Consider the following 24,083-nt stretch of genomic DNA (forward strand, 5'->3'; position numbering starts at 1 on the left):
AAGCACAAAAATCAATGTGGAACATACGACGAAGGTATCCGTTAGGACAGTGTGGCGTAATTTGGCGTTAATGGATTATGGCAGCCGACGACCGAAGTGAAAGCTTTTGCTAAAAGCATGACATCGACTGCAATACCTCTGCTGGGCGCGTGACCATATCATTGGGTCCCTAGACGCATGGAAAGCAGTGGCCTGGTCAGATGAGTCTCGATTTCAATTGGTAAGAGCTCATGGTAGGGTTCGTGTGTGACCCAGACCCCACGAAGCCATGGATCCAAGTTGTCAACAGGGTACTGTGCAAGCTGGTGGTGTGGGCTTTGTTTACATGAAATGGACTGGATCCTCTGGCTGCTCAGCTGTTTGGAGATCACTTTCAGCGATTCAGGGATATCAAGTTCCCAAACAACGATGGAATTTTTATGGACGACAATGCGCCTTGTCACTAGGCCACAATTGTTCTAGATTTGTTTGAAGAACATTCTGGAAAATTCGATCGCATTGTTTGTCCGCACTGAGCGTATTGATTGGCCGCATATGATACCAATCGAACATTCATGGGACGTAATGGAGAGGTCAGTTCGTGTACAAAATCTTGCACCGACAACAATCTCGCAATTCTCCAGGGGATTTCCAGCGCATTGTTGGATCCGTGTCACTTCGAGTTCCTGCACTATGCCAGGCAGAAGTTGTCACCTCACTGTAAACTCAAAATACATGCTCGAAATGTCCTTCCCTTGTTTCTAAACATGCATGGTCTCGTCGAATCAGGTACTGCCGCTTCCTTTCAAATACTCCCTGACGTTTTCTAATAGTCTTTCATGCATCCATGACACATCGATGGTTTTCTGCATCTGGATGGACTGCTGCATACTCCAATTGTGTCAGGTGCCCCTACAGGTAATAATCCTAAGGACTGAGGTCGAGAGAACGTGCAGGACATGGAACTGGTCGTCCTCTACATACGCATTCTTCATGGTAGATACATAAATACGCTGGAACTCCATTATGCATAAATCACATGTTTCTTCTTATTTGCAGAGACACATCTGTCACCTACAGTTCCAGGCCACTAGACTCATGCTGATGTCTAACTTGTAGTGTAGCATTGTTGTCTGTAGAAATTTGTTTTTCAATCTCTCCCAAGCGCTGCCTTGTCTGTAAACCAAACTGAAGAGACAAACTACGGATTGGCTGTTAGTGCAACGAATCATCGGCCAAAGTTTTCCCGTGGTGGACGATGGGCAGGTAAGGCGCTGCAGACGTTTAAGATGATACTGGTACATGAGTTGCTCGTGAGGAGTCCTCTGTGCTGTACTCAGTGATGTTAGACATGCCATCGCCATTTCTCTTGCGCTGACACCTGCCTCCTCTTGACAGCCCATATAACGCGCTTTCCTAGTCAAGCGTACGAGCAACGTGTAGGCTCCCTCGGCCAACAGTCAGTTTTGTTACAGAACCTGTCTCGTCAATGCGACGATACACAGCACCAAAGGTTGGATGAGTCAGCTGTCTTCAGCTTGGAAACGCATCTGATACAGCTGTGCAACCTCGGTTCCATTGCCATTCGCACGGCCGTACGTAAAAATTATGCCTTCCTGTTCGCGAATATCCTGCCATATCTCAACGGAGCACTTTCAGTTGAATCACACCTGTAGTAAATGTACGCAACGGACACATTGACGACCGGCGAATGATGAATGTAGACAAGTCTCTCTGGCAACACATGGTCATCTAGAATACATAGACTCAAACTAAAGTTTTTGTGTCGTATCTGGAAAGCTGTCAAACGTCAGAAAACGAAGGGCTTTCGGACATACATTCATATGAACTTTTTTCCTTTCTTTGTTGTAAGGAACCTGTCCCCAAAGTTCGTACTTTACAAAGTTTTCGAAACACCCTGTGTATTTATCTACTCCGCAAGCAGCTGTATAGACAGTACATTTTACCATTATTATCGATTTAAACAACGGCATCACGAAACTAACAAAAGTTGCTGTATTGTGCATTTGTTTATCGATAAACGAATCCTGACAAGCGACCGTCTTCTAGTCACAAATACCACGAATGCAACGAGAACTAACACGAGTAAACAAACAACACTAACAGTGCTCTCTCCCATGTTTTTTTTTTTTTTTCACACAAGTTATGGGTCTACAAGAACGACTTTTCTCAACTGCTGTGATACTAAATAGTTACGATTTTTTCACAATCGTAATTTGTGCACACGCAAATATTCACATTTATCTCAAATCCTCTCGTGTATCCGTCAATGGTTGACCACTACTGACTGACACTTTTTCTTCCTCTTTTTTTTCAGCAAGGAGGTGCTATGGATGTCACGTGCCGAAAGATGAAAGAACCACGGAGATATGGCGATAAGTCGGAGTGGATTCCGCTGAGGAACCTGTACCTCACCCACAGGTACTGACTGTAAGAGTGTGCACACGTCGACGTACCGGCAGCAGCCGTCAAATGCAGTTTACTGTCTTACCGAAGGCAGTGCTAATAATCCAAGTGCCTTGTGAACTTACTCTCATGTAGAATGATACCGTACAAAGCGATTCTCTTACGTGTATAGGCTACACGTCTTAGTGAAGCACGATACCCTTTTAAACCATACAGTTAAGTGTTGGAAGTGCGAAATAAGTATCAACTTACCCGCAAAAGGAATGACTGTTTTCTGAAATAATTTAGGGAATAAAGTCTTTTAATGAAAGTGGAACATTTTATGCCGCTGTTCTTTGTTGTACTTAAATATAAATTTTATTGTTTTTGATTCTCACAATGATCTATATATACATAATGTTTATATTATACTGTTCTTACAAACTAAGTGTACCCTAAACATTCTAAACTTGTTCGAATATCATCTACTGAAAGTTTTAAATGTGTTGTAACTGTTATGTAATATTATAACTGTAATTAACTATATAAAATTTCAAAAACAATTTTCGTTTTTGGTTAATTAAGACTGGAACATTGATGTATAAGGAGCATTCTTTGTTTTGCAATAAGTTTCGTTTTACAATTAGATTAGATTTACTTTCATTCCAATAGATCTGTAGTGAGAAGGTCCTCCAGGATGTAGAATACGTCAGAAAAACAATAATACGTGACAAATATTTACAACTGAAACAACTAAGCTAATGTCCCAAGCTTGGCTTGATGAATTACCCCAAAAAATAATCCCATATGACATTATGGAATGAAAGTAAGCATAGTATGCCAGCTTTTTCATTTTTATATCTCCTATGTCTGACACAGCATTGCAAATAGAGATTTGTTAAGATGCTTCAGCAGTTCTGTGGTGTGCTCCTCCCAGTTGAATTTATTATCAAGCTGTAATCCCAAGAATTTAACACTGTTCACTTCTTCTATCTGCTTGTCATCGTATGTTAGGGTTATACTCGTGGGACACCACAGACAAGTTCTGAACTGCATGTAGTGTGTTTTTTCAAAGTTTAGTGACAAATAATTGGCTAGGAACCAGTGATTAATGTCCAAAAATATTTTATTAGCTGATCTTTCTAAGACTACACTTGATTTGCTATTTATTGCAATATTTGTATCATCGAGAAGCAAAACGAAGTTGGCATCTGTTTATGTTACTGATGAAAGGTCATTGATATACACCAGAAAAAGTAATGTCCCTAAAATGGAACCTTGTGGGACCCCACATGTAATTATTTCCCAGTTGGATGATGCCTGATAGCTTAATACATGTCTTTTTACTAATAACACCCTTTGTTTCCCGCCAGAGATATAAGGTTTGAACCATTTTGCAGCATTTCCTGTTAGACCATAATATTCTAATTTACTTAAAAAGGATATTGTGATTTACACAGTCAAATTCCTTTGACAGATCACAAAATATACCAGTTGCCTGCAGTCTTTTGTCTAATGAATTAAGCATATTTTCACTGTAAGAGCCTTCCCAATATCAGAAACCTTTAAAAATTCGAACTGCGTCTTTGACAGTATGTTATTTGAGATAAGATGGTTTTAAAGCCGATTGTACATTACTTTTTCTAAAATTTTTGAGAATGTTGGCAAAAGTTAAATTGGTGTGAAATTTGATGCTATTTCTTTATCTCCCTTCTTAAACAGTGGTTTAACTTCAGCATATTTCAGCCATTCAGGAAATATTCAACTGATAAACGATTGGTTACACAGATAGCTTAATATGTTACTTAACTCAGAATCACATTCTTTAATTAACTTCGTTGATATTTCATCATATCCACTAGATGTTTTTGATTTTAAAGATTTTATGATGAAAATTATTTCCGCTGGGATAGTGAGGGTCAAATTCATATTATGGAAGTTACTTGAAATGTCTGGTCTGAACTATTCCATAGTAGCATCTACAGAACCTGACAACCCCATCTTTTCAGTAACAGTTATAAAATGTTTGTTAAAAATCTCTGAACGGTTCATCAGGATGTTTATTCTGAATGTGAAATCATATTTTCTTTATATAAATCGCGGTTATTGTTGGGAATGCAGGAGGACAGCGTGTGTTATGTTCATTCAGAAACATTCCCAACAGCTAGTAATAAAATGATATTTAGTAAATATGAAGAAATGCTCTGATGCTGCTTCTTTTTGTGGAATGTCCAGCACAATTAGATCTTGGAAATTGCTACAAGTCCTCTAAAAGCTCAAAGTCCTGTCACTGTATCTCTGAGTGACGCCAACGTAGAGACCAGAGCTGACCTACGATGCCTACGTAGCCTACGTCACAGAGGCTATGGACCAACACAGTAGCTTGTAGACCCAGCGGTAACTGGAGCCCGACTGTACCCGACGCGGCGCACTGAAGAGAATTGTCCGCCGCAGCTCAGTGCTCCGGTACTGAATGAGGCATTGACTAATTGCTGTCCACACACGTGATGGCGACGGGTTGGCAGCTGTGGCTCTGGCAAACCTCGGTTTAGTTCGTAATGCCAACCCACAAAGCCGCTGCGCTACAAGTGTTTCGAGCGCGGTTTATTGATTGTGGTGCGGTACTCTCTGGAGTCGTGAGTGCCGTCACCACAGTTATAATTAAACTTTCTCTTTACAGGGGCCCCATGAAAAACTGGTGATCCCAGGAAACGAAACTTAATGGAAACATTTGTAAGGTCATACGGAAGAGAAATAACGAATAAACCACTGAAAGAACCACGTTTTAATTTCCAAATGAGAGAGGTAACATTTCGCACCCCGGCAAGTACAGCGACACAATTCAAACTGCAGTACTTGAAAGAAATCGACTTGAAGAATTCTATAAAACGTATACTAAAATAGTATAAGCGTTCTATAAATTTCAGGTAGATGATTTTGGCAGTAAAGTCCATTATCGTCTATAATTATCATAATATGGACATGTAGTTCCGTACTCCTCGAATGTGAGGTGTTATCAGGTAATTATTAATTAATTCTTTAAGTTGCGTCATTTTTCTTGATTTTCTAAAAACTTTTTTTGTTTCTGTTGTGGCCTCTTATTTAATACTTTTGCCACTTTTCTGCTCGCTATATATAAGCTCTACATTCTATCCTCCATCAAGCAAAATTAGTTCTTAATTAAAAATAAAAAAATAAAAAACCAGTTGAAATTGCTATAATAGAAAAATACAAATTTGTAGTTTATAACAAATAACACAGTTTAACAAGCGTCATCAATTAGGTACAGTTTTAGAAAGACAACAAATGAGCTTATGTAATGTAGAAATACATTTCGCCGAGAAATACGATTCAGTATGAACTTTCCTTGTAGCAGAAATTGCCATTTTTCCATGTACGCTGCAACGCACGACATTTAGTAATATTTACAACAGCTGTAATCGTCAAAGCAGTGTTTCTTCATACATGAACGCATATCTGAAGCATATTGTAATGTAAGATACAGATATTGTATAAACACAGATAAAGTGGCAAGCAATGATATTAAAAATTACATTCAACTTACCTTTTGCATGAAAACTTTCACAACTCATAATGTGCCACTCTTCTTGAATGACCCATGCAAACCTGCCGATAAGAACGCTGAAGTGACACTGTTCTTGCTTTGACGAATCATGAAGTAGCGTATAACAAAAATGACACAACTGCCCAGAAGTGTACAAATTGTGAGATAGAGATGTGATGTTTCTCGTGAACGTTGGGGCACTTCACACGTATTTTTCAGTGACAAGAACTTCGACTTGTGCCGCTTTTCTTGCCGGGCTGCGATTTGTTAATGGCATAGCACGTTTACGTTCCAGGCTGCAAACGTTGCCCAGAGTGACAGCCATATGCATCCACGACTGCCTGTAATCTCGCTAGACGTTGCTCTACCGCTGCCCGAAACATCTCAGATGTGATGTTAGCTACCTCGCTCGCTCTGCTCATCTTCAACCGCCAACATGTGTTAGTGCCCCATTAATAAATCCTGTCCTGCGGGTAACCCCACAGCCAGAAAAACACGGATTCAAGTCTGGTGATTTTGGTGGCCATGCACTAGGGAACGAATAACCAATGATTCTGCATTCTCCAGATGTGTTACAGACTAATAGAGTCACCTCACTACAAGTGCGTCACAGCGAGTAATACGGAGGCAATGTGGTGGGCCCGCAACACAGAACAACACGTGAGGAAAATTCGGTGATTTCGTTTTAACTGTGTCATTCGTTAGATGTGAGTAGCAAAGACCTGTACTGATCTCTGTGCCTCTAATGCGCTTTGGTGCCAGCGAAATGGAAATCATAGGCGTGGGAAAAATCTCTGTGACGTCCCAGAAAATTTAGTACAACATCTTACTTTTTCCCATTGCATTTGTTTCGAAAGCAGAAACACAACGAGGATGTTTTGCCTTTCGAAGGGACAATAATTCAAGGCAGTCAAGAATCAGCTAGTGGCTCCTCTACGTTTCAGGATACTACTAATGCACTGATTAAAACTAAAACTCTGTAACAGTGATTAATTTCTGTGAGTAAAAGATAATTTTATATGTACGTTTGGGATAAAACAGTTTGACAGTTTTGCCATCAATATTACAATATGTTTCCGATCTTTTTTCTTTGTAATACCCTTATATTATTACCTTCTTACGTACCCAGCACTGTTCTACGTTTACATATACTGAGTGTAAAATATTTACGGACACGTAGGTTATTTCGACCAGGGAGTTTGTTTTGGAGACGGATCTACCATGCGAACTAAAATATGCACCTCAGCTTGTAGAAGATGTACGTAGTCACTATTTTGCAAGTGAGGTACGCAGAATAATTATAATGATACGTTGCGTTAAATAAAATATAACTTAAAGCACTAGACCATTTTAACGTACAACACGTTTTCGGACGTCTTTTTTAATAGCTCCTATGGCCAAATCCTCGTGCTAACGCAGACTGAATGTATCCAGATGCTTTAAGTATTCTGGCATATAAAGACAATTTGACGTGGGTTATGTGGGGATGTATTACTGCGACAGTACCAAAATACGGAAGCGAGTAAATATTAGAGACAGTGACTTTTATTGGAGAATATAGACACAGGAAGCTAAAAGAAAAACGACCCAGCGTGTCAGACTGAAAGCCATCGTTCTATTACTTCTGCATAAGTACTCTTAGGAAGAATTGATTAATTCAGTGCCATCTACAAGTTTCGATGTCTCCACTGACGATGCTTTACCGAAGGCTTCTGGAAGTGGCTTCATCACATTGCTCCTGTGTGCAATGTAAGTGCAAGATAGTAAAGTACGCCGCCAGGTTTCCACAGATTTGATTCAGGGGACATTAGAGTGACTTCAGATGATTCTCCGAGTTAAATACTTTGAAACAGCGAATGTAATTTATACTTTACTCCCGCGCTTAACCAAACAACTGAAAGTAAGGTAATCGGCGTGACGTCACTTCTCGACAACAAACAGTTCGGCTCTTTCAGGTAGCTGTGCGAGTAAAGCGTGAATTACAACTGCTTTTTTTTAAAGCATTTAACATCAGAAAATGGATCTGCTATCTCTCTGGTCCCTGATGATGTCTCCGGCAGGAGGAGGCGAGAGGTCTGGCAGAAACACGCACCTTTGATCACAGTTAGAGCCCCAAAAAAGCTGTTATTAAAACTGTAAACACCTGCAATCGTATAATCCTCATTTTCTTCGTAGTTAACCGTTCATTATAGTAACCGCTGGTCTATGTCGAAGAGACACAGCTGATACCCCTAGGCTTGCTTTCATACGTATATGTACGACAGATATTTCAGACATTTTAGTGGTGCCAGTTGAGTCCATCAGTTGATCGGGTTTTACTAGGCATGGCCTGCACCTCGGTAGGTATGGGAAGGGGAGGCTGACAAAGCTTTTAGGTGACGGTGTAGTGGGTGGTGGTGGGATCACTTATGGAAAAATTCCTGTAGCAGTTGGAGTTAGAACTGCACATTTTGTACACTGAAGTCAGCTGATAGGTATACCAGCTTCAAAGGAAGTCCCTCTAACTAAGTGATCACCTTCAGAGGACGTCATGTTTCTAATCAGAGAATGAATTAGCATATTTCGTCAAAATATAAGAGGTATTAGAGATAAAGTTAGTGAACTGCTTGTAGAAGCTGACTCTGAAATTATTGGTACATCGGAGCACCACTTAAATAATTTGACAATTCAGAGGCTCCCTTTACCAGGATACAAATTAGGTGGCTGTTTTTCAAGGAGTTCCTTGCGGAGTAGGGGCGTAGCCATGTACGCAGAAGGCAGTATTCCATTTGAGTTCATAGACGTATCACGGCACTGCACTGAACAGATATGTGAATGTTGTGCTGGGGCAGTTGAATTTGTTGTTTATACGTCCCCTAACTCTGACTTCAGAGCATTTCTGCTCAAGCTAGAGAGGGTTCTTGATACATTTTATAGGAAGTACCAGAAATTAGTTACATGTGGTGACTTCAATATTAATTTTGTATATAATGGTGCAAGGAAAAGAATGTTGGTAGATCTCCTAAATTCATATGATCTATGCAGACTGAGTTTTTTCCAACTAGGGTGTAGGGGAACTGTAGCATAGCCATAGACAATATTTTTATTCATTCTTCATTACTATATGGGCATTCTGTTCAGACCATGATGCACAAATTTCAACACTAAAAGGCTTTTGTACTGAAACAAATGTCACATATAATTACAAACTATGTAGGAAAGTTAATCCAACAGTAATAGAGAGTTTTTTAAACTTCGTCAAGGAACAAGAGTGGCAGGATGTTTATAGTGCTGATGACAAATATCTTGCTTTCCGTAACACATTTTTCACTCTCTTTGAGAGTTGTTTTCCATTAGAACGTTCTAAATGGGGTACTAGCAGTAAAAGGCAGCCTGGATGGCTGACTACTGGGATGAGGATATCATGTAAAACAAAGCAGGAATAATATCAAATTTAAGAGGTAGTCGCAATGAAGCTACAGTATCCCAGTACAAACAGTACTATAAGTTGCCTAAATATGTTAATAGGAAGTCAAAGAGTATGTGGTACATATATAGAATAGCCAATTCACAGGATGAAATTAAAACCATGTTGTCAGTTGCGAAGGAAGTGTCTGGACAGCAGCACAAGGTTGACGATATAAAGTCAGTTCGTAGTAGAAATATTTCTGTAACTGATAAATCAGATATATGTACACTATTTAACAATAATTTTTTTCTGAGCACTGCTGGTGAATTAAATAAAAATTTAGACTCTGCAGGAAATCATATAAGTCTCTTGGCAAATGCCTTTCCGAGACTGACGTCTAAAATACTCCTCTGTGATACAGAAAAGGGGGAGACTGAGTCAATGATTAAGTCACTAAAGACTCTGATGGATATGATGGAGTGCCTATCAGAATATTAAAGTACTGTGCTGCACATGTTAGCCCTTTATTTAGCCATATTTGTAATTTTTCCTTTAGGAATGGTCAGTTTCCTGATCGACTAAAGTACTCAGTGGTAAGGCCGCTTTATAAAAAGAGAGAAATGGATAATGTAGAAAATATTAGACCTATTTCTATGTCATCAGTGTTTGCTAAAGTTATTGAAAAGGCTATGTATGTAAGGATAATTGATCGTTTTATATCACACAATTTGCTATCAAATGTACAGTTCGGCTTTAGAAGTCGTTTAACAACTGAAAATGCTATATTCTCTTTTCTCTGTGAGATAGTGGATGGGTTAAACAAAAGATTTCGAGCGCTAGGCATATTTTTTGATTTAACTAAGGCGTTTGATTGTGTTGATCACAAAATATTGCTCCAGAGGTTGGACGATTACGGAATACAGGGAGTAGCTGACAACTAGTTCACCTCTTACTTTAGCAACAGACAGCAAAAGTCATTATTCACAGTGTTGAGAATGGCTGTGATGTGGGATCTGAGTGGGGTACGGTCAAGTATGGGGTGCCCCAGGGATAAGTGTTGGGGCCACTCCTGTACGTTATTTATATAAATAATATTACGAGTAAAATATTTCTGTTTGCTGATGACACTAGCTTGGTAGTAAAGGAAGTTTCGTGCAACATTGGCTCGGTTTCAAATACTGCAGTTCATGACCTAAGTTCATGGCCTGTAGAAAATAAGCTAATCCCAAATCACTGTGAGAATCAGTTTTTATAGTTTTTAACACATAATTCAACGAAGGCTGACGTTTTAATTTCAAAGAATGGGCATATTATTAGTGAAACCGAACAGTTCAAATTTCTAGGTGCTCAGATAGATAGTAAACTGTCTTGGAAAGCCCACATTCTGGATCTTTTTCAAAGACTTAATGCTGCCATTTTTACTATTCGAACGGTATCTGAAGTAAGAGACCGTTCGACATGAAAATTAGTCTACGTTGCTTATTTTCATTCGCTTATGTCGTTTGGTACTGTATTTTGAGGTAACTTTTCCCATTCTAAAAGGATATTTTTGGCTCGGAAACGGGTTGTTCGGACAATAAGTGGTGTAAGTTCACCAAACTCTTGTCGATCCCTGTTCACTAGTCTGGTTATTTTGACATTGGACTCTCAATATATGTATTCGTTATTGTCATTTCTTGTTAAAATATCAGCTTATTCCCAAGAATAAGCAGCTTTCACTCAGTTAATACTCAGCAGAAATAAAACTTGCATTTGGATCGGGGTTCCTTAACTCTTTTACGGAAAGGTGTGCAGTACACTGCTGCATCCATTTTCAATAAGCTACCACAAGAATTCAAAACTCTTAGCAGTAATCCATGAGCCTTCAAATCGAAACTGAAGAGTTTCCTCATGGGTCACTCCTATTCTGTAGAGGACTTCCTTGAAAAATTAAGCTCATTCTTGTTGTATTCTTGACTGCGTTTACTTAAACTTATAGCGTGACTTTTTTTGGGTTGATAAACATTTTATTTTTATCTGTTATTACTTTTAAGTTGTAATTTCGTTACTGACACGTTCCATGACCTTGGAGATTATTTGCTCCTCAATTTGGTCCTACAGAACTTGACGTCTAAATAAATAAATAAATAAAATATTCCATTGGATAGAAGCGCAACAGAGTGAAATTTTCCGACAGTTTGCTATATTTTTCTAACATATCATGATTCATTGTGAAGGACGATAATCAATTCTTAACTCGTTTTGCAACACAAGGTATGGGTGATTGACTGGTCTGATCTTACAGTACCAGTCGACATTGCCTTGCTGTGCAGGTACTGTGAACGGCTGAAGTCAGTGGGAAACTAGAGGCTTTGTTTTCCCGTCGAGGACCTGCAACTCTACTGCACGGTTAAATGATGTGACTGCGTCCTCTTAGGTAAAATATTTCGGAAGTAAAAACAGTCCCCCATTCGGATCTCCGTGTGGGGACTTCTAAACAGGATGTCGTCATCAGGGACAAAAAAAAACATTCTACATGCTGGACCAAGGAATGTTAGAGGCGTTAATCGGGTAGACAGGTTAAAAAATTTAAATAGGGAAAAGGACAGGGTGAAGTTAGATACAGTGGGAATTAGTAAAGTTTGATGCAAGGATAAATAGGATTTCTGATCAGCGTTATCAATACGAAATGCAGGAATAAGTCTAATAATGGATAATAAAGTAGGAATGCAGGCAAACTACCATGAACAGCATAGCGAACACATTATCGTAGCAAAGATAGACACGAAGCCAACACCCACCACAGCAGTACAAGTTTATATGCAAACTAGCTCCACAGATAATGAGAAGATTGAAAGGATGTATCATGAGACAAAAGAAATTATTAAGATAGTTAATGGAGAGGAAAATATAATTGTTATGGGTGACTGAACTGATACTACGAAAAGGAAGAGAAGAGAGAGTTACAGGAGGGCACAGCCAGGGGAAGAATGAATGAAACAGAAATGAAAACTGCTTGGTAGAATTTAGCACAGAGCATAATTTAATCATACCTAAAACACAGTTTAAAATTCATGAAAGAAGGTTCAATATGTGGAAGAGACCTAGAAACTGGATGGTTTCAGGTTGATTATACGGGGTGGTCAGAAACAGTCAGAAAAATTTGTAGCGGTGTTGCATAGTAGCTTGTGCGGAGAAACAATTAATAAGAAAAAATTCGACACCCTGCCACCTTTCTGAGTTAATGAGTATTGAAGTTCGCCAATCAGACCGTCGCATGCGCAGATTCAAATGGCCCCTCAGAGACAGTGTCGCCAAACGCGTACTTAGTTTCGTCTCCTAAAACGGTACAAGAAAGCGATACAAAAATTGGACATGCGACAGTAGTAAGGATCAAACGTGAGCCAAAAGCTGAGCAGCCTCGTGCGTTGTCATCTACGCTATGAGAACAACTGACCATTGATAATTTTATCTGGCGGGCAGCTTGAATTTGCGAGTGCAACGGCCTGATCGGCTAACTTTAATGCAACAGCGCAACGTATCGAATTTTTTCGTAAAAATTTCTCAACATAAACTATCCTGCAGGGCCCTTACAAGCTTTCCAGATTGTTTCTGACCACCGTGTATAATTGTAAGACAGATAATTCGGAAAAAGATTTGGAACTATTAGACTTTTCGAGGGGCATATGTGGAGACCATAATTTATTGGCTATGAACTGTAGATTAAAACTGAAGAAATTGTAAAAGGTACGAAATTAAGGAGATACGACATGGGTAAGTTGAAAGAAGTAGAGGTTAAGAGTTTAAAAGGGGACATTAGTCAAGACTGACAGAAACACTGGAAATAGATATAGTAGAATACCGACGGTTACCAGATGAAGCAATCATGACCGCAGAGACAGGGCCTAGTGGAAATCCTTAGATATCACATGCGGCACTGAATTTAATTGATGAAACAAGAAACGATGGTTGTTGCAGCTATTCCTGTAACTCCTACTTCTGTGAAATAATGTTTTATAACGTCCGCCCCCAGTAGCTGAATGGTCAAGAAAATAGTGTGCAACGCCCACGCAGATGATTTGGGCGTCCTGGTTATAAATGAAGATGAAGTGGCGAAAGCTCTTCAGATTGTACACACATATGAACTTGCTTCTGGCGCCAAACTAAATAAAAGGAAGTCAGGCATCATGAACCTAGGCAGAGGAATATCCATGCAAAATCGGGGACAATTGACGGAAGTATCCACATTGAAATGTTTGGGTATTGAATTTAGGAGCAACATCCAACACACTATTGCCGTCAATTATAAAAAACTACTTGCACGCATACGAGCATCTGTACAAGGAAACAGTATGAGGCAACTGGACTAGATACAGAAAATCAAACTAGTAAATGTGTATATAACATCCAAACTTAACTATGTTGTGCAAGCTTTTCCGATGCCATTAGAAACAGCCAGAAGAATTTTATCCGCGATAAGAAGCTTTGTATGCCAAGGCAACATTTTCAAAGTGAAGTTCAATACACTAACACTCCCAACAAGGAAAGGAGGTTTAAACCTTGTTGATATCAGCTACAGGTCACGAGCGTTATATGTGTGTCGAATGTGCAAGCAATGGAAACAGATGCCCGACAGCTTAACGGCCCACTAGCTGAACGAAATTGCTCCAGCAAGCATGCAGCCGCCAATAGATGTGCAGCATATACCAGCTGGTCTTTGTCATCTGAAAACTTTTCTCGTTGATTACAGTTATATCTCCTCGAGGCTCTCAGAACAGCAGTTGAAGAGAGTAAAGGACATCTATACGTATTTGATGGAAGCTAAGGAAGGAAATATTATTGAAAGAAAATACCCCAACAACGACTGGTCTGCAATTTGGAAAAATATCCACGATCGGAACTTACCCTCTAAGGTGAAAGCAACTAGGTATAATGCAGTCAACAGGAAAATATCAACTAACTCCAAATTGCATGCTATACATCTCACAAATTCGCCCTTGTGCGCGTCATGCAACCTTCTTGACACTGAAGAACACCGATTCGTGTGTGAAAGAGTAAGAGACATATGGCATATAGTTAAGCACAAATTAGCGACCGTTAACAGAACATCTCCAACCGTTTTCACCGCCCCAGATTTTCTGACTCCAGACGCAGTGCCATATCCTAATAAGAAAAGAATTGTCGTTAACTGGCTAAAAGGGCACACAGTGCACTATATCTTGAAGGCAGAATTTAAAAGCAAAGAAGATTACTGGGTGTATCTAACGACTCAGCACCAACACCTCACGCGGACAAAAGACTACAAAAAAAACTACGCATGCTTCCTAAATAGAATCATGGAATAAAATTATACAGAGAACAATAACAGATTAAGATTGGTACGGAATTCAGAGATGTCAGCCTTGCACGATTACAGATAACTGGAACCGGAATGTCTTCGATCCTTTCACGAGAGACTACAGAAAAGAAATCAAGTCCGTGGCAAGATTCACCGGACTACATTATCCTGAAGAAATTAGACATCAAGTTTTATGTATTTTATTTTTTTAATCATCTTATGCCATACGCAGAGAAGTTTTAAGTTCTAAAAAACGTTTTTCAAGGGTATGCAAGATTTTATGTTTTCCTTATGAAGATGAGAGACTTCACGTATCAGTTTATTTTAATATACTTGTCTTTCCATTAGCAAGGGGAAGATTCATTACCTTTAATTAATATTAAGAAGAAATATTTATTCTCATTTATGTTAGCTAAGGTAATTTAGGCATCCAGCTTGCAGAAAAAAATTAAGAAGCCGAAATAAAAAAAATGAAAAAATAAAATAAAATAAAAAGATACAAAAAAAGAAAAAGTGGCCGAGCACTCGCAAAAAGTAAGACAAATGAGGATTTGGCATCAAAAACATAAAAAAGTACATAAAATAAAAAAGTAAAAAAAAAGTTGGTAGAAGGATGGACTCTTAATAATAATAATAATAATAATAACAAAAACGACAAAATCAAAGAAAAAAAAGTGGTCAGCGCGGCAGACCGTCAATCCTAAGGGCCCGGAATCGATTCCCGGCTGGGTCGGAGATTTTCCCCGCTCAGGGACTGGGTGTTGTGTTGTCCTAATCATCGTCATTTCATCCCCATCGACGCGCAAGTCGCCGAAGTGGCGTCAAATCGAAAGACTTGCACCAGGCCAGCGGTCTACCCGACGAGAGGCCCTCGTCACATGACTTCATTCATTCATGTTTTATAACAGTTAAATCAGGGCCTATACCAAATAAACAACGAAGTAGACTGCAGGGCAAATGAGCAAACTCTTTATTATTATTCCTTAACAAAAATCTGTAGCAGCACGATTAAAACTAGTCGCAACTGTTATACTATTATTCTGTTACTGCTAATGAGTAACGTATTTCATTTTTTTGTGAATGCTGAATTTGTATCTACAAGTGTGAGGGTGTACTTTTGATTTTTAGTCAATATGCATTCATGTACTAGGTGTGAAGTTAAAAATAGGGAAATAGCGAACTAAATAATATCTTTGATAAAAAATATTTTAACAGTGCTACAAAAATTAATTAATAACTTAATAAATTGTTCTATTTTATCTAGCCTTGCTAACCATAAAAAGAAAAACTTTTCTTCACCTTTGTTTTCTAAATGTTTTAGAATACAAAACATATCACATGTTAAATCAATAGTTTATAAATAACGCCTTATTAAATGGACGACAAAATGAAATTGTTTCAGAAGGCCATCCAAATTTTTTGTAAATAATATTTTGTTTCAAGATTAACTTGAGCAGATGTTACGTAAGATCAACTGAAACTGCGATCATTTTGAGCCACTTACCGACTGTGAAAATTTGCAAACTGAAACGTTAGTTTTGCAGACACGCAGCAAAAGCATTTCAAACCAACAGCCGCGCCTAAGGGCCGGCTTCAACTTGTAACAAAACTGGCGCCACAGCAAGTGGCATCACGTCTAACACAGCAGTGGTGTCGTGTGCTGTCGTTTCCACACTCTCTTGCCGAAATTCTGGGGCATTGTTTTCAGTAAGGCGTCATTTGATACTATTCGTACAGACATTGATGTTGTCATTAAGGTTATGGCATTGGAATTGAGACAAGAATCCAGGAAAAAGTAGGAGAAACATAATTCTTGAGTTTGGAAGTGGATTTTTCGCAGAAGTAACATACAGCCATCAAACAAACTTATAATCGAAATAGCATTCGTAACCGAAGATCCATTCCTGACTCAAAGTCAGTTCCGAGCGTTTGTAAAGCTACGACTCGATCCTTGTTACAAAAATCCGATAGAATCGATAGCATATTAGAGATGGAGCCCTGGCTCCAGTGAAACCAGAACTTACACTTCTATATCTGAAGTCTGTCAATTAACTGTCATACTTCCCTTATTCATACTACACTCTCTAAAGCACAATTCAGCGTTGCTATACTATTACTATTTACAATGCCCTAAAGACTTATTTACAAGGTGATGTTTTCACTCTTGGACAGCAGTGAAATAACATGAAATATTAAAGTTTTTCTCAACCGAGTTTAGACTTACGGCTCGTGCTAGTGCACTAACAGACATTGTAATAAACTTGATGATTTCCTTTATTAAAAGCTACAGTCAAGCTGAAGTTACACTTTCACCAGACACGTTGTTCACTGGGCATGTGTTTAATAGCACTGAAGTTGGCAATACTAGTATCTGAATACACTGCACTATGGCATCAGTTTTCACCATGTGTAGAAGTAAGTGAGCTACTGTAATCTTGAAGTGCTTTTTCTCTAATTACTGAATAATACTTGCTTCTTCGCACACAAATCTTATCCTGCATTATATAACTGAAATATCACATACTTTCACCACATAAATTAACCTTTACATTTCCATTATTGCCGTGGAAATGTATATTCAACACACTTCTGCATGACATGATCTAAAGGATAGAATCTAAAGAGGCGAGAATGTGGCAGTATGTTGATGTTATGACCCTGCAATCAGAAAGAAGAGAGCCCTTGCAAGAAACCGTTGACAGAGTGGAAGGACGGTCTCAGGAAAACTATCTTACCATAAGTAAGGATAAGACGAAAGAATGACATTCCAAAAAGGAGGAACCCAGGCAAACAATGAATTCATCTGCAGAAAAAAACTGGAAATAGATAAAAGCCACAAATACGTAGGAATTACACTGCAGGTGACAGGCCATATCTTTATGAAGCACACTGAAGACAGCGCAGTAAGAGGAATGAAGGCAACATTTGAGATAAAGAAATCTACTATCCGTAAGAACAGCCTGAGAGTACACAACACAAAAGCTGCACCCACTGCATCATATAGCATTCTAATGTGCCAGACAGATAACACACCGTCCATTGAATTCCTGAATAATTCCCGTTAAATCGATATGTCACACGACATTGTTCCATAAAAATGTACGAGTTTTATTGATATGCAAATCCAATAAACAAGCCTATATCTCATGAATATAAACCACTAACACTCGCACCAGTAATTGCATGCAAGTAATTTCCCAGACCCAAGCTATAAGACGCAGTTCTGAGGAAAGGAAAATTTTATGACAGCAACACCCATCCCGTGTTCGGCTGAAACCTTCACAGCGGGACAACCAGTGGACACAACGTAACGCCGCAGCGACTGCGCAGAATTCAACTCAAAACATTGGTAACTCACTGTGGCCACCTCCGTAAAAACACGCTTGGAAAAAAACTGTTCTTCTCAGGAAAAACTCTGCCCTACGAAAGAAACGATGCTTTCGATGGGCTACAGAAACTCTGTTGGGTGGCGTTATAACAAGTCAGAACACCCTTATTGGCCAGAAAGAAAACGCAAGGCCACAAGCCGTAATATAGGCAAAATGCAGACAGAAGAATTCGATCTTCTCTTGCAGTAAATCATCGAGTGTTTGAGCAAGATACTCCCGCAGCGCTGAGACGATTGCGAGAGTAATTATGTGAACACCTGTTAACTCTCAAGTTTTTAAACTGCAAAGTCTCCTAGAGCGGAGAATTGCACCGAGCACTGACAGTTAACGCTTGCTATTGATTTGAGGGCAATGACGTACGCCCTGTTCCAGCCAAATAGCGTGTACCATGCCAATTAACTTAGCTAGGGAGCAACAAGATGTTTCGACTTCACCAAAGATGTGGGAACAGTATCAGACTGATATTTAACAGTCGAGAAAGATTCCGAACAGATTCTCAGGAGCACAGCACGCCAATGGCAGCTACAGCAGCCGACTACCAAAGGTAAATACGCGCGCCACGCCAGAAAGTGATATTCAATTTCCACTCAGAACTGCTGTCGTCTCGTCTCTCCTATTTTTCCCGTATATTCAACCATGCCTGGTAGTTAAACATATTCACGATTTATGGGCTTAATTGAAGCAGAAACGTGAGATGTCTGATTTAACGAAAAGAACTGATCAGCCAATGTAGAGTGCTTTGTACTCCTAAGTTATTGAATTGTTTTGTGTACTTTTTTTATTGCTCTTTACCAACTCCCATCCATTATTTGGTTATTTTAATTGTGCATTTATTTCAATTGTGTTTAATTTTTTTGTAATCTGCCCACCCCCGAATATGGTTAACGACCACATCACTATTAAAGGATTCTGGAATCAGGAATTGATACTAACAGTTTGGGAATATCCAGCATATAAATGTTATACCATACTGTATGTATCATAATTATGATTGCTATGTCATGAAGTCATACTGAGACTCAAAATAAACTGTAATAATGGAAAAACCCCTTTTAAATTACTCCTTGCTAACAAGTAGTGACGCCTTGAACCCATATACAAAGTTCTGTTAGCGTTAACGTTTCTTTTACAGGGACTGTAGTGCAACCGACATTGAGATCAAGGTCTAATTACATGACTGCCCATACTGCTGCACTCTTCTGAACTCTGCATGCATGATGTGATATCTTCCTACCTCGCAGGCCATAGGTCAACACTAATTCCCCAAAATACTCACAAAGTGTTCTTGCACGACTGTGGTAGGAAGGTAGAGCAGAACCAGTCTCACACATGTTAGAGCACACAACTTGGAATATAAGACAAAAAAAAAAGATCACACTACAAAGGAATTAACCAAGTGGGGAGGAAATCAGTAGGTGTGATGTACATGCACAATGAGACAAAGGATTACAATTATAGAGAAACTGGATTATTTGTTCAAAAAGAAAAGCTTCACATATTGAGTAAATCAGTAACGAGTTGGTTCACGTCTGGTCCAATGCAAGCAAATATTCTGTTTGACATTGATTGACAGAGTTGTTGGATGTCCTACTGAGGGATAACGTGCCTAATTCTGTCCAATTGGCGAGTTAGATTGTCAAAATCCTGAGAGGGGTGGAGAGTCCTACCTATAATATTCCAACCGTTTTCAATTGGGGGGAGATCCGGCGATCTTCCCGGCTAAGGTAGAATTTAGCACGCACGAAGACCATCAGCCGAAACTCTCGCCGTTTGTGGGCGGATATTATCTTGCTGAAACATAAATGGCGTTTGCCATGTAGGGTAGCAAAACGGGGTGCAGAATGTCGCTGTGATGTAAGGGTGCCACGGACGACAACAAAAGTGTTGCTGTTATGAAATGAAATGGCTTCCCAGGCCATCTCTTCTGGTTGTCACACCATATGGTAGGCGACCGTTTGGTTGGTAGCCCACCGCTGTCCTGGGTGTCTCCAGACATATCTTCGACCTGAAATCTCATAGACATGAGTAGAACTGTCTTCAGTGATGATTCCCGATTCTAACAGCCTCAGTGAACAGTGAACTCCCGTCTGGAGACACACCACACAGAGGTGGGTAGCAGCCTGACCTGCCTGTCATATGGACCAAAAGCATACGTTGACAATATTCTATGCCCCTTTTTGTTACTGTCCATAGAAAGCCATCCTTAACTTACATTCCAGCACACGATGACAGTCGTCTTTATGCTTAGTAAACCCTACTTTGGTCAGCAAGGTCGCCAGATCTCGCCCCAATTGAGAATATTCAGAGGACTACGGGCAGGGCCCTCAAACTGGCTCGGGATTTTGACAATCTAACGCGCCAACTAGGTATAATTTGGCAAGATATTTTTCAGGAGGATTTCCAACAACTCTATCAACCATTGCCAAGCCGAATAACTGTTTACATAAGGGCAGGAGGACGACAAACATGTTATTGAATTGCTCATTTTTTTCAGATCTCTCTCTTGAATAAGTCTTCTAATTTTTCAGAAAGTATAATTATTTATTTGTCTTGATACGTACATCATCTCTACCAATTTCCGTCCCATTCGGATAATTCTTTCATGATTTGTCGATTTTTTTCCCTTAGAGTAGGTATGTATAGACACACCTCAGGCACTCAAGTCTCAAATGACGAGAGGAAGTCAAGTCTTCTACCTAAAAATAATGCTCTGTGTCTCAAAACACACGTGTAACAGAATAACTTACATCTGCCAGAAACAACTTTTCTCATTAAAGACCTGATGGCAACTCTTAATATTAACCCCATTAAACACCAGACTACTAGAACTCTGCTGGGAAAAAGCACGACACATGTACATGATGGACTCCTCAACATGCCAGCAATGACGAACATTCAATGGAAGGTAGCCAGATTCCAGTTATACCACCGGTACATGAGGGTGCTCAACCAAGGGGTATCACAACCCCACAGTTTTGTGGAGGACCTTGTGATACATACCATGTTATAGCATGTAAGGAAAGAACATTACCACTATCTCACTATGCAAATGATGATAACTGTAGTTAACTTAAAACCTTGTGTTTAATAAAATAAATTAATAAATTAATTAATAAATTAATAAATTAATAAATAAATTAATAAATTAATGGCAAAATGAATTAGTAGCAGCAACTTTGAATGTAGAAAGTTAATATTATGTTCCTGTTAAAACACCATGTTCTCATGGTTCAGGGCACATCCTGTTTTGAATAAAAACACATATAACATGTTGTCAGAGTTTCTCACCATTAATCATGAAATCATGTTTCCCATCATTTCTCATGATTGCTGTGCACTTACGATACAGTACAAAATGATCAATATTTTGTGTTGGCCTAGGTATAGTAATAACATTTTTTTACCCAACGTATACAACTAGGTCACTTTTATTTTAAAGAAAATTCAGGTTTTTTTTCTAAATACTGATAAATGGAAGTATCATGTTTTTTATATAAGCTACAATTTATTTTATTTACAGCTATATAGTTGCTGCATAATTTTTAGAAATTAATCTTTTTGGGCGGTAGAGGGACCTGCAGATTCAGTATTCTTATAATACGTTAACACTTTGTTGTAGTTATTGATTTAGTCATTCCAAATGTATCTTTTCTTTTACTTTTTCAATAGGTAAACCACAACTGGGATGTTTTCACCGGTACCATCCACGATATCAAGTAATGCTCGATATCTTACACTCTTTTCTTGACAGCGCTCAGTTTTGTGTTTCAACAGACAATGTTGCTTCTTGTACAGTTCAACAAACTGTACAGTTGTTGCTAAAGACCACTTATTAGACCTTTTTTTGTAGTATGAAAGACACACACAGTAAAATTACTAACACCAAAACGACAATGCTTCCAAATTCAGCGACAAGGTGTCAGGCAAATTATGCTAATCGGCAATGGTGAAAGGAAAGTGGCGTCACAAAGTTGGTGATTTTTATTTTTGTGATATGGCTACAACTAGAAACACAAGAATGGAGCCACAGGAATTTGGTTGTTTCCACACACGTATTTTCTAATGCCACTCGAGTGGCGGCCCAGTGGCGTCACTTTTGTTGCATGTGGAAAACTGGCATGACTCTCACTACTTAAACTAACAGACACGTTGCATGGGGGCTTAATTAAGTATAATGCAAATAATTTTAATTTTAGTAGCTGTCTGTCCAGTTACGCAGTCTAGTAACCAGTTGGCCCTGACTAGTATTAGTCCGCAATCTGACTGCATAGAACAACAACAAAGAATGAAAGGAAATTTGCGTTAACACAATTAATTAATTAAGTCCCCAGCAACAATAAAAGCTACGAAACAACAAAGCACAAGTGTAACTGTTCTGTGTGTGGAAGTGTGATTCAACGTACACATCTGGCAAGGTTCTTCCTCAATACGACAAGATGCTTTAAACCCCATTTACAATGAAGTAATTAAAAAACCAGAAATACTATGATTGCACATAGAAACCAGAATTACACTCTAATACATGAACACAAGCCAGATGCTTTGTTGACTGAACCTGTCACCAAGAGGCATTCTAATTTAGGAAATTTGAAATTCAAAAAATTTTTTGTTACCTTCATATATAATGACGAAAAATACACTGTGATCATTACAACATCTCCATTCGAACAGCATCTGTTGTCTAGCCCATCAGAACAACTGCACATGACATGCTCACAAGTAGTACTGCTATCGACATACTCTCAACAAGCACTGGCCACGGTAACCTCAGAACTACTACTGCCCACGGCAACTTCTGAACTACTACTTCCCAGTGGAGGCGGCAGAAAAAGTCTCTCTGGCGCAATCTCTGGCGCTGTGCCTCAGTGTAGCCACCTTTCATATGCCCCTCCTCTACGGGCTAGAATTTGATGGTATTTTTGCCAGCATTGGTGGTGAAAATACCACCAAATTCGTCCCAAAAATACAGACAAAAATTAAAAACTAATATTAATAAGTAAATATCACATAACTAAATAAATTTTGGCTTTGCACTGACCCTTCAATAACCTAGTATATAAAATACAGTAAGGAATACAAATGCTGGCCTACATGTGATTTTACATAATAGTTTACACAAGTATCATTCAATCAATGGCACCAGCAATGACGAACAGGTGTAGGTAAGAGCCTCATAACATTTCATAAACAGTAAATACACAAAAAATCAGTTTATACAAATATTCACATACAATCTTGTCAATAGTTCAATAAACAAGTAACACTCCTCAGAGTAGTTGACAGTTCCAACAGTAGCACCCACCAATGGCCAATAGGTGCAAATAGCAGTCTCATAACATTTCATCAGCAGTATTTAAACAGCTCCAACAGTGGCACCCAGTAATGTTGAACAGGTTCAGACACCAACAAGTGACATCATTTCTGTAGAAACAGTTCCATCAGTGGCACCCAGCAATGTTGAAGAGGTGCAGACAGCAACAAGTAACATTATTTCAGTAGAAGCAGTTCCATCAGTGGCACCCAGCAATATTGAACAGGTGCAGACACCAATAAATGACATCATTTCAGTAGAAGCAGTTCCATCAGTGGCACCCGGCAATGTTGAACAGGTGCAGACAGCAACAAGTGATATTATCTCAGTAGAAGCAGTTTCATCAGTGGCACCCAGCAATGTTGAACAGGTCCAGACAGCAACAAGTAACATTATTTCAGTAGAAGCAGTTCCATCAGTGGCACCCAGCAATATTGAACAGGTGCAGACACCAATAAATGACATCATTTCAGTAGAAGCAGTTCCATCAGTGGCACCCGGCAATGTTGAACAGGTGCAGACAGCAACAAGTGATATTATCTCAGTAGAAGCAGTTTCATCAGTGGCACCCAGCAATGTTGAACAGGTCCAGACAGCAACAAGTGACATTATCTCAGTAGAAGCAGTTCCATCAGTGGCACCCAGTAATGTTGAACAGGTGCAGGTAACAGTCCATAATATTCAATATCACTAATCAGGCAGTTCATTAGAGTTCATTAGCAGAAATT

This window comes from Schistocerca serialis, chromosome 2, assembly GCF_023864345.2.
Source record: "Schistocerca serialis cubense isolate TAMUIC-IGC-003099 chromosome 2, iqSchSeri2.2, whole genome shotgun sequence".
Classification (NCBI taxonomy): domain Eukaryota; kingdom Metazoa; phylum Arthropoda; class Insecta; order Orthoptera; family Acrididae; genus Schistocerca; species Schistocerca serialis.